Below are 16,242 nucleotides of genomic sequence, written 5' to 3'. Positions count from 1 at the left end.
TGACTCTTAATTTGGTCAAGAGAAAGGGCAGAAGGGGTCCTCTTCACCTACCAGAGCCCTTCCAGCAGACGATGATTGTAAACCCAAACAGGTCTTTTTCTTTTTCCTATTTATTTATTTATAGGAGAGCATAAGCTGGGGAGGGGCAGAGAGAAGGGGAAAGATGATCTGAAGCAGGCTCTATGCTGACAGGCTGACCACAGCAAGCCCAATGCAGAGCTCGAACTCATGAACCGTGAGATCATGACCTTGAGCTGAACTCAGAAGCTCAACCAACTGAGCCACCCAGGCGTCCCCAAAAGGTCTTTTCAAAATTGTGTCTTGAAGAAACAGATCTATATCCTGATTGCAGTAGTGTTTATAGGAGCCTATTCCTGTGATAAAATATTACAGAACCATATGCAAAAAGAAACAGCCCATAACCACTAACAAGCTTTCACGAATGAGAGCTGGTCATGTTCTGTAGTTGAATGAATAGTACCGTGCCGGCGTCCAGTTCCAGCTGTTGATAGCATGTTGTGGTTACGGAAGATGGGGGGGCGGTGATGAGGGACCCACAGGAACCCTCCTCTTTGCAGCATCTCCTGGAATCTAAAATTATTTCAAAATCCAAAGTTAAAAGCAAGACACAACGATGTACCATTTTGTGCCTATTAAAATGACTAAAACCCAGACAGAACCAAAGCAGGTAGTAACGGGTCCCGGCAAAGACGGTGGAGCACCTGGTGAAGATGTGAAACGTGGCATCCACCCCAGAACCCGGGGAGGAGGTTTCCTGCCAAGCCCAGCATCTGCTTACTGTGGACGCCAGCACTTCCTCTCCCACGTGTTTACCCGAGAGAAGTGAAAACCTCAGGTCACACAGCAACCCACAGGCTACCATCTCTAACAGCATCATTCGTCACTGCCCCGAACTAGAGAGAACTAAATCTTCTTTCCATGAGCAAATGGATGGATGAGCGGATCTGTCTATCCGTGGAATACTCCTCAATGGAAACAGGGAACAAACACCATTATTTAAATAAATCTCACATGTGTTGTGTTTTGTGCGAGAAGCCAGGCTCCAAAAGGTGCATTCTGTATGACTCTGAAGGGCCTGTGATGTTCTGGGGACACCTGAAGTAGATCAGAAGCTAGACCAGGGGTTAATGGGGGCCAGGGAAGAGTGACTTTACAAAGAGCACACGGAACTTTCTGGAATGAATGAAATGTTCTCTACCTTGACAGGGGAGGTGATTACATGACTGTATGGTGTGCTCAAAATTCAGAGAGCTGTCATGAAAGCGGAAGGGTTACTGCATAAATTATACCCTAATAAATTGAATTTTGAGATGAAAAGGCCACCAGCAACAGACATGACTAATGAACGATGTGGTTTGGTTTCACACCTGTGCGTGTCTGCCCCTCACCTGGGGGCTGGATGCGGGCTTGTCCTCAGTTACACGGGCATCTCCTGCGCACAGGGGAGCATGGGCACTCCAGGACTCTGGTCCCTCATGGAGCAGCTGAGACGACCATCTCATACAGGGCGTGCTCTAGGATTTGTTAAACAGGGGGTCCAAACAGGACTTCTGCTGGAACTTGAGCACAGGCAGTTGGAGGCAGTCGGAGGCAATCGGAGGCGATCATTACTATGTGAGCATTTAATCAGGTGTCACTGTCTCCTCTCCTGGCTCCTTTGCCATTAAAAGTGTCAGTAATAGAGCAGACTTGGGGTTTTAGAAAGTTCTAACTCTGAGCCGTTAACCACTGTGCTGCGATCCCTCCCCCAGTGGATTGTAAAATGTCCCATCGTGTTTGATGTGCTGGAAGGCGGTGTTGGGGGGCTGATCTCATGGGTGACAGCCAGTGGCTTGATTTAAATGTAACTCGCAAATGTTTACAGCAGGAACTGGAAGATTCAAACTCGAAAATTGAAACCCTCGAGCTCCGAAGCAGGGCCTCTTGATGATCAACAGCCTTCGTAAATCAAAGTCAGAATTGATTTTGAACGGAGACTTAAACTCTGAACTCCTGGCTGTGATTTGTGGGACTGACAGACCACGCCTTCTGGAGCAGATGTGGGGATACTGTGTGTGGGGTTACATCAGTCTGTTCCCACACAGACCCCATCGCTCATTTCCAACCGGTGCTGCCTAGATTGGTTTGAAATTAGTGCAATCCAGCGATCGTTTCTGTCGGGCCAGCCCTGACCAGTCATCAACCGCATGTCCTGACTATTGGCTCAGGCGGTGTTCTTCGGGAGCTCTGTGTCCAGCAGGGTCCGCCAGGGCCTGTGCGGCCCCATGAACCGGCCCCCGGGAGGAGGCCCCGACTGGAGAGGGGACGTGAGGTGGGCCTCCAAGCGGAAGCAGAACTTGGTCTGCTGTAGAAAAGAGAAAGCCAGGGTCGTTCATGCAGAAGGAGCTGAGTGCTATGTGGAAGCTTATTTTGTTTTTGCTTTTGTTTTTGTTTTTGTTTTTAACTTTTTCCTCCAATTTTGGAGAAAGTGAAAGCTTTTGTGGTCATGGGATCATGACATAGAGGCTTGGCAAAGAATTTCTTTCCTCCCTCCCCACCTACATAAGAGTTAAAATAAAAGCATTACACATCCGGTAAAAGATAAATTATAAGTCATTTACCCCCTCTTTCCTCTCCATATCCGTTTCTATTGCTGTTGTACATAATCACCCCAGCGTTTGTGTTGTGGAGCCGAAATTTATGCTCTTCGGCTTCTGTGGATGAGAAGCCCGGTGAAATCACCACGTCAGAGGCTTTGTGTCTCGACCACCTTCCACCGCTTTTCTTTGGCGTGCCCTCTTCCTCCATCTTGTGCGTGGCCGTTCCTGTGTCGTCAAAGCCAGGAAAGGGTCTCTGATTTTAAGGACCCATGCAATTAGATTGGGCCCCACCGGGTAATCCTGGGTCCTCATCCCGTCTTACTATGCTCAATCGACCTCTCCTGCTAAACTAATGCATTTACAGGTTCCGGGCCTCAGGGTGTGGACTTGGGGGCTGTGGTTTTGCCCACCATATCCTGCCACCCTGAATCGTTTTCCCCCTCCCCACTGGTAAAATATTTGGATACCAAAGCTAGCATTTGTAATTAATTTTTTTTATCCATTTGATCACAGCATGTCAAGTTTTATACCTTACAAGTTCTTTCCTTCCGTCAGCACCCACTGATAGTATTCTACAGTGTTCTAATTAGCAGGCATTACTTTTTTCTGAAGGTCACAAACAGTGCTGGAGTGACCTTTATCAGATGTATATCTTTACAAGCTTTTCCACATGTGTCTGTGGGGAAGGTGTATGGAATTGCTGAGGAAGAGTCTATGTGGGTTGTTTTTTTCTAAATTTCTTTTCATGTTTATTTTTGAGAGAGAGAAACAGAGCATGAGGTGGGGCAGGGACAGAGAGAGGGAGACACAGAAGCTGCAGCAGGCTCCAGGCTCCGAGTGCTGCATGGGGCTCGAACCCATGAACCGCGAGATCAGGACCTGAGCCGAGTTGGACACTCAACCAACTGAGCCACCCAGGCGCCTCTCTCTGTGGTTGTTAGTTCTGAAAGAAGAATTTGAGAGGTTAGTCAGAGGGAAGAGGAATGTTCGTAGTGAAGATAGGAAGCGCTTCGAGGGCATCAAGGAAGGAAGCAGGTGCTAACTTAGGGTTTAGTTTGTGCCATTCATGGGCTCGAGGGGCAACTTCCTGTCTCCCATGTGCTGTCCCGCCGGGGCCAGGTGATGTTCTCCCCAGTTTGGTGAGGAGGAAAGGGAGGAGTTGAGGCAGTCCCAGACCACATCCCGCCTATCTGCGCTGGGGCACCCTCAGCGTCAGGGACACTCGGGACCACTTCTGTCCCCTACATCTCAGTCCTCAAGTGTGGTTTGCAGAATGGTGGGTCTTTTACTTCTCCTGGCTTGCTGAGCTCTTTACACATTTGAGGTGCTCTTACGTACATCCTTGCATGATTTTTACTTAAAAATAATACCTCACAGAATGAGTGACTATGGTTCATTAAGAAATCTCTCCACCCGACATGGAGCTCAAACTCACGCCCCCAAGGTAAAGAGCCACATACTGCACCCACTAGGCCTGCCGGGCCCCCCATGCTTCTGGCCTTAAGTAGAGCATCGCTGCCGCGGAGCANCCCGAAGCGGAGGTGACCCTGTTGTGGGGCTGCTCACCTGGGATCTCCCGGACCGAACAGAAGTTCTCCTGGGAGGAGCCGCTCCGGGTTTTAGCATGTGGGGCCCGAAGCCCCTGGGGCTGCCAGGAGGCCACGTCGTGCTGTCTCAGCAGAAGAGCGCTGGGTATACACAGCTGCCACCCAGGCCACTCGTGGTGGCTGGTGAGTGGTGGCATTGTGGCAGGCTTGTGGCCGTTCGCTGATTNGGTGACTCCCACGGCCCCTCCCTCTCATACAGAAGCCATCCTGCACCCGGGACCTCGGTGCTGCTGGGGTCTGGCGCCCAGAAGGGCCCAGACCCAGCACAGCTGCGAGAAAGGACAGCCGTGGGTCCTTCTTTTCGGCCTTGGCTCCTCTCTAGAGGCTGCCTTAGCGTCTTCATAGCGTCACAGGGTTCCTTAGGATAGCTTGATGCAGAGCCTGGACTCAGGGGAAGTCCCTGGGGCACCTTCGAGGGGAGGGGCCCTATCCAGTGGCCGTGTGACCTGGGGCCAGTCACTGCCCCCCTCTGGGCCTGCGAGCCGGGGCGTGGGCTCAAGCACCGAGTGACCCGCTTGGTACGGTGACACTGGGCACCGATTCACCCGCTTTGCAGGGATTTGGAGTCTGACCACTGCTTGTGGCTCCTGGTCACAGCCGTTGCTCCCTGTGAACTCCAGCGGGCGCCTGCCCTTCTTCACCTCCGACCTCGTGGGCTCAGCCCCTGGTGTGGTTGCAAAGTGAGGTTCCATTACTTGGGGGCATGTGAGGGTAATGCCCCCATTTGTGGAGCATCTTCCCACGTAGTTTTTAGGGTACCAGACAAACGCGAGTTCACCCGATGTGGTCCTTGCCGCCGTGGAGCTGGCGGGAGCTGGTGGCAGCTTCCCAGGGGCAGGACAGATGCTGAGTGCAGAGGTGGTGCTTTAGCCTCAGGAAGTGCGGGCTACAGGAGGTGCACGCTGTAGGTCTGCAGGGTGGGGGGCGGGAGGGCAGCGGCTGCTAGCTGGAGGTCTGCGGGATGACTGGGAGGGTATGCTGGGGGGGATGGGGAAGGGCAGAAAGGAGCTAGGTTTGGTGGAGAAGCTGGAAGAAGGCTAGCGAGCCTCTGGGACCGAGGCGTGGGGATGATCAGAGAGCTGAGCAGGGCTGGTCGGTGCCCGCAGGGCCTGGTTATGGGGGGTCCACATTTCCCTCCAGAGAGCAGTGGGAAGCATGGAGCTATGCAGAGAAGGCACGGATACAGTTCGAAGCGCCTTTTATAAAGATGACTGTGGCTTCTTAGTGAATAGACGTGGGTCCGGAGCAGGAAGGACATGGGGAGATGGGGTACAGCTTCTGCAGTCATCCAGGCTTGTGGTGACAAGGCCGTGTGCTGCTCCGCGGGGGGGCCGGACTTGGATATGAAGGAGGTGCATCCACCGGACCCCCTGATTGACTGGAGTGGTGGGGAGAAGGGTGGCGGCATCTGGACAGAGAGGAAACTGGGGGGATTTGTGGTTCGGATGCAGGACACTCTCCTTACCCTTTGGGGGTGCGCTCCCCATCTCCCTCAGGGCTCTGCTCAGAGGGCCCTTTACCTGGGGAGACGTGTGGGGTCACTGCAGCCACCCCGGTCCCGCCGCTGCTGTCTCACTCGCAGGGCTGTGCGGGTGGCCACGCTGCCACTGGTTCCTTGTTTGCTTAGTGTTCGTCGTCTGGGAGGAGGTGAGCTTCTGGAGGGCAGGGCTCGGGCCCTGCTGTCCCGGCTGTGTCCACGGCACCCGCGGCACTGCCTAGCGCATGCCGGCCCTCGATAAGGACTCGATGAACAAATTGTGACTTTGAGTTGGGTTCTGATTTTGTATTCTTTCCAAACTTGATCGACCTGTAAATAATCCGAGGCTAGAAAGAGGAGGGTGCTGGGGATACCATACCGTTCATTTGACACGTCAAGACTTTTTTAGGCACGACAAATAGAAACATTTGATACACACACACACACACACACACACACACACACGGTTTAATCCAGTGTTAGGTTAGATGTGATTGAAAAAAGCAACCATGAAAAATGTTTGGATATCACATACTGTTTTATTCTTTACTAGTGAGTTGGAAACATCTAGCTCTTCATCTGATAATATTGTTCAGATTTAGGGCCTAATGACAGCACGTTGCAATTTCTCCAAGCTACTTAGGAGTTTTTCTTGGAGGGTCCGTGGCCCTTTGGCCTCTTTTATACTTTCTGGGAGAGATGTGAAGGCTGGGATCAGGCTCCCTGGAAGAGAAACGTGGGAGCAGCACAGGATGAAAACCCCCTCTCAGAGATGCTGGTGGATCTCTGGGTGTCCACACAGCCTGTATGTAATTTGAAACGACTGATAGTTCAGAACTGTTTTTCTACTTTTTGACTCTTGGAGAGTAAATCAACTGCCATCCCCGGACAAGGGAGCGAGATCTGTGCTGCGGAAGAGCTGGCAGTGTACGGAGTGGTTTCCAGTGTAGCCATTGCAGCCTGAACACCCTCCCCTCCCCCATCACCCACTGGTTGTGTAATCTTGCACAAGTCACGTGACCCCTTCCTTTAAAATGGGCATTACCAAAATTGTATTGTTATTTGAGGGGTTAGGAGAAGACAAATACTCATTATTGTCACCATTTATAAGGCACTGTAATTGATACTACGCTAAGTGGGATTTAAACGTAAAACTGCCGCAAAGAGAGTGAGGTGTTGCCGGGTATCATGGTTCCAATCTGGTGTTCCCCAAACTTGCCTGAGTGTAAGAATCTCCTCGGGGCGCTTGTTAAGTCGAGATTCTCAGGCGCCACCTGGGCTTGCTGGGTCAGATCTCCAGAGGAGGGGCCTGGGAATCTTGCTCGGTGGGCAGGGTGGGGACACAGCGGGATTTTGTGAGCCTCTCCTTGGTTGCAAAATTCTGCCGGGGGGAGTCTACATACATGTTTAGGCTTGCTAGGTTGTGTCCCAATTTCTACACAGGAAATGTGTTCACTGTTCAGATGGGCCATCTCATTCAGAATCTTCCTTAAGCAGAGCAGATAGAACATGCTTCTGGATTCCCAGGACCATGAGAATATCTTATATATTCTCATGGAGAGGATATATAGTTACAAAACAGCATAGCGTCAGTGTTACCTACTCAGCTTTCTTTGTCTTCCTTCTTTCTCTTTGTAAAACCCGTACGACCTTAATAACCTGCTGTGATAAATACATACAGCAACACGGTCAGTATATTCTGACAGCCCTCTGGCCTCAGTGTCTCCACGGCCTCAGTTCTGGCTGCCAGAAGAACAGTGACCCTGGAACAGTGTATGCACACGGAGGTGACCCCCAGGCTTTGTTCATTGGCAGCCAAGCCAGCAGCTTTGTTCTTTCCTCCTCTGAGGGCTGGGAACCAGGAAGGAACGTTTCACTTGACTGCACTTAGGACAGCATGTTCTTAATCAACTGTTCTGGAGAAACAGTGTTTTGTTGTTTTCACACAAGCCCGTAAGTTCATTTCCCCTCCCTGCCCAGGCGGTTGCTAATCATTTCCCTCTCAGTGACGAAGGCAGATGAGCATCTAAAACTTTTTCACGGAGGGCTGCGCTTTCTGCAGGCATCACAAGGGGGTTCACGCCTCTGGGAGGAACATGGGACAGTCATTCCCAGTAAGGTGGCGATTCCTGTCCAGCTGGGGCAGGGATGGGGGTGGTGATTCTCTCCCAGGATTCTCTGAGGGCTTGAAGAGTTTCTCTGGCAGCCATTGTGTGGGTCATGGCTTCGTACTGGTATTTTAGTTTGTTTTGTTTCAGGTGGGACTTAACTGTTTGTAGTTCCTCTTTGCATTCTCATGGGAGAACTGATTTGTGCTGAGAGTCTTACTTGGGTGATAAGTTCATTTTCGCACCTGTACCAAGTCAACCTGCTTCTGAGAGCTGTTGTTAAGACTGAAAAGCTGATGTATATGTATAAAGTTGCACCTTGTCACTTCCTTAGAAAAAGCATGTGAGGTCTTGAGGGCGTCTGCCGGAATACATTTAAAGGTAAGGATCTGGAGATTGAAGGACAGGTATTTCTTCTTTCTTTCCTCCTGCCCTGGTGTTCTCAGGTGACAAAATGTTGTATCTGCCCAGTGTTAAGTAGCAGAATCCTAAAATTATAGTGAATTTAGAAACAGCTCATTAGGCACACGTGAGATGTGAGATGTGGGCTGATAGTTGTTATTCTGCTCAGGCCCAAAAGACTAAACCTTCCAGGTAGAGAGGGCCGGAGGTGCGTCAGTGTACAGAGTGTGATTGCTTCTCTGTCGTGGATGAATGCGCAGGAAGCAGGTCCTCAGTGGGGGCCGTCCCCTCCCCCCTTGGGCATCAGCGTTCCTCCCCAGCTTCTCGTGCTGTCTTTTTCTTTCCTCGTTTGGAAGTCATCTTTGTGTGTGGGAAGCTGGAGTTGGAAGTTCAGAGCCCTCTTTTACAGGCGGGAGGTGATTCCCCAGGTTCTGCTCAGTTACAGCCGCAGATGGAGGTCTTGTGCGACGGAGGTTCCCAGGGCGACGGGTTCGCATGAGGGACAGGGGGGAGCAGGGCCCATGTCAGGCATTTGTGACTCTCCTGTTCAGTTCTGTGAAGACAGTCTCTGTCCACAAAGCGAGCCCTCTGTCCAAGGAAACAAATTTAAGAGAACCCCAAAGCCCAATTCCTCCCTCCCCAGAGCAGACGTACACACATACATATATACATACAGCAAAAATGGACGATGAAGCAAAATGTGCAATTTTATTTTCATTAAATACTCAAGCTTAAAATTGTAATTGTTTCTGTAATTATGTCTAATTATCTAGAAAAAATTAGTCCTAAGATTTTTTTGGTTCAGCTTCTAATGAACCATAGATTTGAATATCTCACCACATCCTCTAACACCTTTGCAAGTGGGCTTCTTATTTCAGCCCTTTTTGGAAACTCCTGCAGCACCAAACATAGGACAGAGTATCTCAATAGATTTTAGAAATCTTTTTTAATGTTTATTTATTTTTTAGAGAGGGAGAGAGTGTGAGCAGGGGAAGGGCAGAGAGAGAGGGAGACACAGAATCTGAAGCAGGCTCCAGGCTCTGAGCTGTCAGCACAGAGCTGACATTTCCCCTCCCTTCTGTGGGGCTTGAACTCACGAACTGTGAGATCATGACCTGAACTGAAGTTGGCAGCTTAACCGACTGAGCCCCCCAGGCGCCCCCATGAGGTCTTAGGAACAACCTGTTGAATCGCATTGCACCGTGGCTCCCGGGGTCTGTGCAGGTGGGCGTATGTGCTGCTTGGTTGTGGGCATTCACATATTCATGTTTATTTACAGGCTGCTGTAGCTCAAGAAATGCCTGCTAATTTTTCTCAGCCTGTGTGTGAATCATGGAATTACCTCTGCAAATTAATTTCCTTAATTAACCCAGAAAAGAGGGGAAAATCAAACATATTTGATTAAGTGCTCTACCTAGGATAATTAAAAAATATATATACCAAGTACCATTGTATATAGTACACAATTCTGTATAAAAGTGATGTATAAAACATGGAATTGTAAATCGTTGCTACTTAATTTTCAGACAATTTAGGACCTTGTTTTCATTTGTGTTAGAATGGTAGAATTTGCAGGCAGGATTCCTTCCCTCTGTCCTGTCCTTCAGCCTTGGAGGCACATCTCAGGAGGTGCTGTGATGGATGAGGGAGAGGAGCTCCCAGAAGTGGGGGGGGGGCAGGTGCAGAAATGGGGACCACGGCAAGACACGTTTTGGGGGAAGCCTAGGTGTCACGGCCAGAGCACAAGTCACAAGAGAGGAAGAGAAGACATGAACGTGGCAGGGCCGGGTGCTCCATGAAGACCCTGGGTGTCTGCACAGAAGGCTTGATGTGCTGCTCTGTGTTACGTAGGATGTGACGAGGTAGTTTCTGCTTTGGGAAGACCTCTCCTGTGCTGTGCTGGGCAGGCAGTGGACTGAGGTCCCAGCACCAGCCCCCTGGTGCCTATCCGTGCTTCGTTTACTTGGAAGCACGTGTCACCAGAGCACAGATACTATCTTTATTTACTTGCCACGGCCTGCCTTTCTGTAAGTCCTCAAGGGCAGGGATGTCTGTCTTCCCACGGTGGTATCTCCAGCATCGCCACCGTGCCTGGCAAGGGACAGGTGCTCAGCAGGTATTTATTAAGCAGTCAGATGCACGAGTCAGTTTCTGAGATCAAAGTATGTCATTGTTCTCCCCACAGATGTAATAATTGATTTAGAAAGGGGAAAATAGTAGTAATTCAGTGTGGAACCTGGACAGCATCCCAAATAAGGGATCAGAGTCGCCTATAAGGGACGGTGAGTGGCCTGTGACCTGGAGGGGAGGCTCTGGTGTCACACCCTGGCCAGGAATGCGGCATCTGAATGTGATCGGAGGAAGCCCAGAGATACCCCTGAGGAAGGATGGTCTCTGAAACAAGTGGTCAGACTGGTCCGCGTCACCTTGGAGGCCATTCCTAGGGCCAGTTAGAGATAGAGTTCTCCGGACAGTGGGCTGATTTCCCATGCTAAATCTTCGACCACCAGTGAAAGATAAAATGTGACATACTCACACACCTTAGTTACTGGAAATTAGAAAGCAACTGAAAGGATTTTAACAGAACAGTGTTTGAGACAGTTTTGTGGTTAAACCTGAACTAATGAACCTCAAGAGAGGCCTTACCAGTGCATCCCCATGTTTCCAGCCACTTCCTAGGGTTCCTGGGAGAAAGAGGTTACTCTGCGCTTACGTTAGCCAAGATGGAGACATGCAGACAGTCTAGAAACCTGAAGCCAGTAAGATAATGAAAGTTCTGGAGTGTTGTTTTACGTGAATGTTTCTCTTGCATCAAAATTTTAAGGAATACTTGACATGCATCGTAATGCCAGTGGGATCCAAATCAGAGTCCCTGTGAGATCACAGGTGTGAATAGCTGTAAAGTGCTTAGAAAAACACCCAGGACATACATACGTGTAAGGGTCTAAAGTGTTGTTCTTTCTTTTAATTAAAAAAATTTTTTTTAAAGTTCTATTTATTTCATTTGAGAGAGAAAGAGAGAGAATCCCAAGCACGCTTTGCACTGCCACTGCAGAGCCTGATGTGGAGCTTGAACTCACAGTTCATGACGTGAGCTGAAACCAGGTGTCAGACACTTCACCAGCTGAGTCTCCCAAGCGTCCCTCTACGAGTGTTTTTGATGGTGCATTAGCATCCTTTTAATTTAACTTTTTAAAAATGTTTATTGATTTTTTGAGAAAGAGAAAGACACAGAGTATAAGCGGGTGAGGGGCAGAGAGAGAGGGAGACACAGAATCTGGAGCGGGTTCCAGGCTCTGAGCTGTCAGCACAGTCTGACATGGGGCTTGAACTATGAACCATGAGATCATGACCTGAGCCGAAGTCAGATGCTTAACCAGCTATGCCACCCAGGGAACCCCTAAGTTAACTTTTATTTTAAGATCCATTTCCATTTATTTGATTTGCTTAACTGTGAAGTCAGCTTCAGGTTCCCAAGTACTTTATACTTCACTGGGAGTTATTAATAAATTGTAGAAACAGAACTAATCAGCAACAGTTATTTGGTGGGAGTTTGGGTAAAATGATTTCCACCTTTCCCTCACGTTCTGTGAATGTACTCGAGATGCCAGATAAAGGAGCCAAGTAAAGGGTCCCCAGCGAGGCTTCAGCAGGTCTTGCTTGTTTTTTTAGTACAGGGTGTGACTTAACCAAAGCCACACATTTAAAAGAGAGCCATTTGCCCTTGACTATTCAGCGAGAGAACAGAGAAAAACAGCCTTGCTTACAGTGTGCTCTCCCTTTCCGCTTTAACTAGATCAAATGCAATGTAAAGTATGTGACAAGCTCTTGTTTACCACTTAAGTGACAGCTTTGAAGCTTGCAAAGGGTGCGTGTAAATTGCAGGGAGCAAGCGCGAGGAGAGGCTACATGGATAATACAGTGCTGAATGTGGGACTGTTGTGTGAGTTACCTGTTCATGGTGTTCTGACAGTCACGCAGCACCCCTCCTCCTCATTGCCTGTTGTTCTTCCAGAGCTGGTGAGGTGCCAGGCACAGGCTGCGATGCACTTCTCCCGACGGCTTCCAGAAACGAGTGTTTCACAGATGAGTAATCTGTGAGCTCGAGTTCATTAATGAGTAAACTGAGGTTTACAAAAGGCACTTTACCAGTCTGCGAGGTGGCAGTTTCAGGTTTGAATACAGGGTGATTTTGTGTCCAGAGTTTTCTGTTTTTGGTTTTTTAAGTGTGTTTTTTTGCTTGTTTTCTGTTTTTTGTTTGTTTTTGTTTTCATCTTAGCTGCTCTATGAAAATCACCTGTCTGAAGGTGAATATTTAGCATACTCAAGAGAGGTGGGTTTGCTAACATCCTTAACCGACTGCATAGGTGAGAGGTGAGACACAAATTTAATTCAGTTAACCAGTTTGAAAGTTTGAAAAATAAAGGGTTGCCATTAGGATGGCCACTGTAGAAAAACAAAACAAAACACCCATAAAATGCAAATGTTGATGAGGCTGTGGAGAAATTGGACCCTTGTGCCCCGGTGGAAACAGCCACTATAAAGAGGTCTGGTGGTTCCTCCAAAAATGAAAATTACGCTCCCAAGAATTGAAAACGGACTCTTGCAGAGAGATTTGCACACCCAAGTTCCTGATAGCACTTTCCACACTAGCCAAGAGGTAGAGGTGGCCCAGTGTCCACCCGTGGATACACGGGTAAACAAAGTGTGACACGTATACACAGTCCAGTGCTATTCAGCTTCACAAAGGAAGGGCTGACGTGCTATGAGGTAGGTGTGCCTGAGCACATCATGCTGAGTGAAGTAAGACAACACGAAAGGACAGGTACGGTCTGCCTCCACCGACGTGAGGTCCCTGGAGCAGACAAATCCACACAGACAGAAGGTAGAGTGGTGGCTTCCAGGGGCTGTGGGAGAGGGTGGGTGGCTCTTGTCCAGTAAGTACAGAGGTTCAGTTTGGGATGATGGAAAAGTCTGCATGTGGTCGTGGTGGTGATTGTATAGTAAGTTCTATAAATTTTTTAAATTAAATTTTTTTTTTTTTGAGAGAGAGAGGTCATGCATGCACACATGTGGGCAGAGGAGTGGTGGAGGGAGAGAGAGAATCCCAACCAGGCTCCACACTCAGCATGGAGCCCAACATGGGGCTCGATTCTACAATGCCAGATCATGACCTGAGCCGAAATTAAGAGTCAGATGCTTAACTGACAGAGCCACCCAGATGCCCCAACACTGAATATTCCTTTTTTTTTTTAAGTTTATTATTTTGAGAGAGAGAGAGAGCATGAGTGGAGGAGGGGCAGAGAGACAGAGCGAAAGAGCGAGAGAGAGAGAGAGAAACTATCAAGCAGGCTCTGTGCTATCAGCACAGAGTCCAACATGGGGCTCAAACTCACAAACTGTGAGATCATGATCTGAGCCAAGATGAAGAGTCAGATGCTTAACCAACTGAGCCCCTCTACTAAATATTCTTCCTTTTTTTTTTTTTAAGCTTTTTTAAATGTTTGTTTATTTTTGAGAGACATACAGTGTGAGCAGGGCAGGGGCAGAGAGAGAGGGAGACACAGAATCTGAAGCAGGCTCCAGTCTCTGAGCTGTCATCACAGATCCCGACATGGGACTTGAACGTATGAACTATGAGATCATGACCTGAACCAAAGTCAGACACTTAACTGACTGAGCCACTCAGGTGCCCCTGAATATTCTTAACACCATTGAACTATATACATGAGAGTAGTTAGGATAGTAAATTCGCTACATATATTTTACCAGAATTAGACATAATAATTTAACAAAAGAAAAAAAATAAAGGATTGAAGTGCTTGGCTGTGAACTCTGCCCTCTGAAGGATAAAAGGGGCTTGCATCTCAGGTACCTTTCTCAAATTACGTTATTCCGACCCACCAGATAGCATTCATTGGGAAAGTAAAGATGGTGGGAAATCATTGAGACCCTGAATCTTTATTTCTCTGACTCTCAGCGTGCTTGAAGTCTTCATTCCCTTCATCTTGTCGGTGCAAAGTGCGTGACCTTCTCTTAGAAACAGAGTCCAGGGTGAGATCAGCATACCTTGAGCGCATTAGCAGCAGTGTTCTGGGCTCGAGGCTGAGGGTCAAGGTCAGCTAGCTAAAGATGATACTTCCAGAGTGAAGCCTGTAAGGGAGGGTCGTGCTTCTCTGTTAAGCTCGGTGTTGGATGGTGGGTGGATGAATCAAGTGGCCTGAACCGCTCAATGGAAGGATACGGAACGGAATTTAATACCTACCAGCTACTGGCAGCGTGGTGGTGAGTGGTGCCCACACTCCAGTGCAGAATGGTCCTTATCAGGCATCCTCCTATTTGTAAGAGTGACACATTTAACGAAAAAGAGTATTGAGGGCATCTGGCTGGTGCGGGGGGGGGGCGGGGCATGGGGGTGGACCCAGAGTTACTGATGGTTGGTGCAGCCTGGAGAAGCTTCTGGACTTGGTTCTGTGATAACAGCAGGGTGTTGTTGGTGGGACCAAGAGGGAGCTCATCAGGGTGAGCTCACCCCTCCCCACTTTTAAGATCACCTTGGCTCCTGAGAAGATGCTAGTGTGGAATCAGGGATACCAGAGTGGAGGCGGCCTCAGGGCTGTGTGCGAAGATGCTGGTGCTTGATGCTCCTCTCTGACGTGTGTGGAGAGCGCCTAGGTGAAAGCCTTACATGCCCTATCCTCGCTGCAGCTCCAGGAGCTGTAAGTAGGGGGCGTTACTGGGCCCATTTTGCAGATGGAGAAATACAGGAGCGGGGAGGCCAAGCAGTTTGCTTGAGGTCACGCACTTGTGCTGCACGGATCCAGAAGGAGGGCAGGCCTAGGTGCTGGTAGGAGAGAGCTGTTTTTATTGTCTAGAAGCCATGTGATTGCCAGGAATGTGGGCTAGGAAGGCCCAGGGGTGGCCGACGGCCCCTAAACTGTGGTCCGGGAGCCATGCAGCTGCTGTGGCCACATCTGTTCCTTCTTGGGCAAGGTGACACCTATCCATATCTATGGGGCTGGCCTGAGTTAGTTGAGGATTGGGCCAGCCATGGACGTTTGCTCAAGCTGACTGCTCCCGGGTCCCCCGGGCATCTGGCTAGGGGAGAAAGAGCCGGACAACCAGCAGGATGCTTTTGTGATGTTTACTCTATGCAGGACCTTGTGCTTGGTGCTGTGACATACTTGACACTAAGGGGGCAAGACATTTAGGGCCATTAAAGAACGATTTATACCAGAAGACAAAAACAAACTTTTCAATCGTTTTATGGGCCTGTGTCCTGCAGGCATCTGCGGATTGTGTGTGTGTGTGTGTGTGTGTGTGTGTGTGTGTGTGCGCGCGCGCGCGCGCGCACACGCGCGCACACGCACTCACACCTCATCTAACAGAATTTAGGAAAGCTGGTTAGCAGTTTCATAGGGAAGCTAGGACTGTAATTGCTGCTGTGTTTTTAAAAATCTGCCTGCCCTGGTCATGCTTATCATTTAATACGTTAGATTCAATATTAAAGAGAAACTGGGAAAAATCTCTCTCTCTCTATCACTACTACATCTATCTTTTACTTTTTAAAAAAAGTTGTTTCCTTTTTTCATTGGCAAATGAAATATATGCACGTGCTTCACAAAAATTCTCTAAGCAACACAGAAGGATCTAGAAAGTGAAACCCCCAATGCTTCCGCACGCCGGTTTCAGTTGTCTTGGTTCTTCATATGTTCTATGCAAATACAAGCACAGACTGCATGCAAGGTCCACACCGTTCCATGCCTTGCGCTTTTCACGCTTTTCACTGGGCGGTACTCCTAGGAGGTGCTTACGGATCAGCACACATAAGTCTGTCCCATTGGTTGTAGTAGCTACATAGTTGCAGTGTATGGAATGACCAGATGTATTTAACCATCCCCCCCTCCCCCACTTATGCTTTTATAAGCCATATGCAGAGGTATATCCTTTGTCATTGCACACATGTCTGAGTATATCTATACAGTAAACTTCTCTGTCAAAGGATATATGTCCATGGAAGATCTTGGGACAGCCAGAACTTGAAAGTC

The 16,242-nt window shown here is 48.9% G+C and overlaps 1 protein-coding gene across 2 annotated transcripts in view; it reads left to right on the top strand.

The window, feature by feature from the left end:
- SGMS1 (sphingomyelin synthase 1) overlaps positions 1 to 16,242 on the top strand; it is a 235,965-nt gene that overhangs the window by 58,014 nt on the left and 161,709 nt on the right. The window contains exon 1 of one of the 2 annotated variants that reach the window (XM_077755221.1): positions 7,739 to 7,798. The exons of the other annotated variant lie outside the window; for it this stretch is intronic. The gene's annotated coding sequence lies outside the window, so the exon portion shown is untranslated. Of the gene's footprint in view, positions 1 to 7,738; positions 7,799 to 16,242 lie in introns of those variants that run through there. 2 annotated transcript variants of the gene reach the window in all.

Source organism: Crocuta crocuta, unplaced genomic scaffold (genome assembly GCF_008692635.1).
Source record: "Crocuta crocuta isolate KB4526 unplaced genomic scaffold, BGI_CrCroc_1.0 scaffold2, whole genome shotgun sequence".
Classification (NCBI taxonomy): domain Eukaryota; kingdom Metazoa; phylum Chordata; class Mammalia; order Carnivora; family Hyaenidae; genus Crocuta; species Crocuta crocuta.
This window is presented reverse-complemented; position numbering and strand designations above follow the sequence as displayed.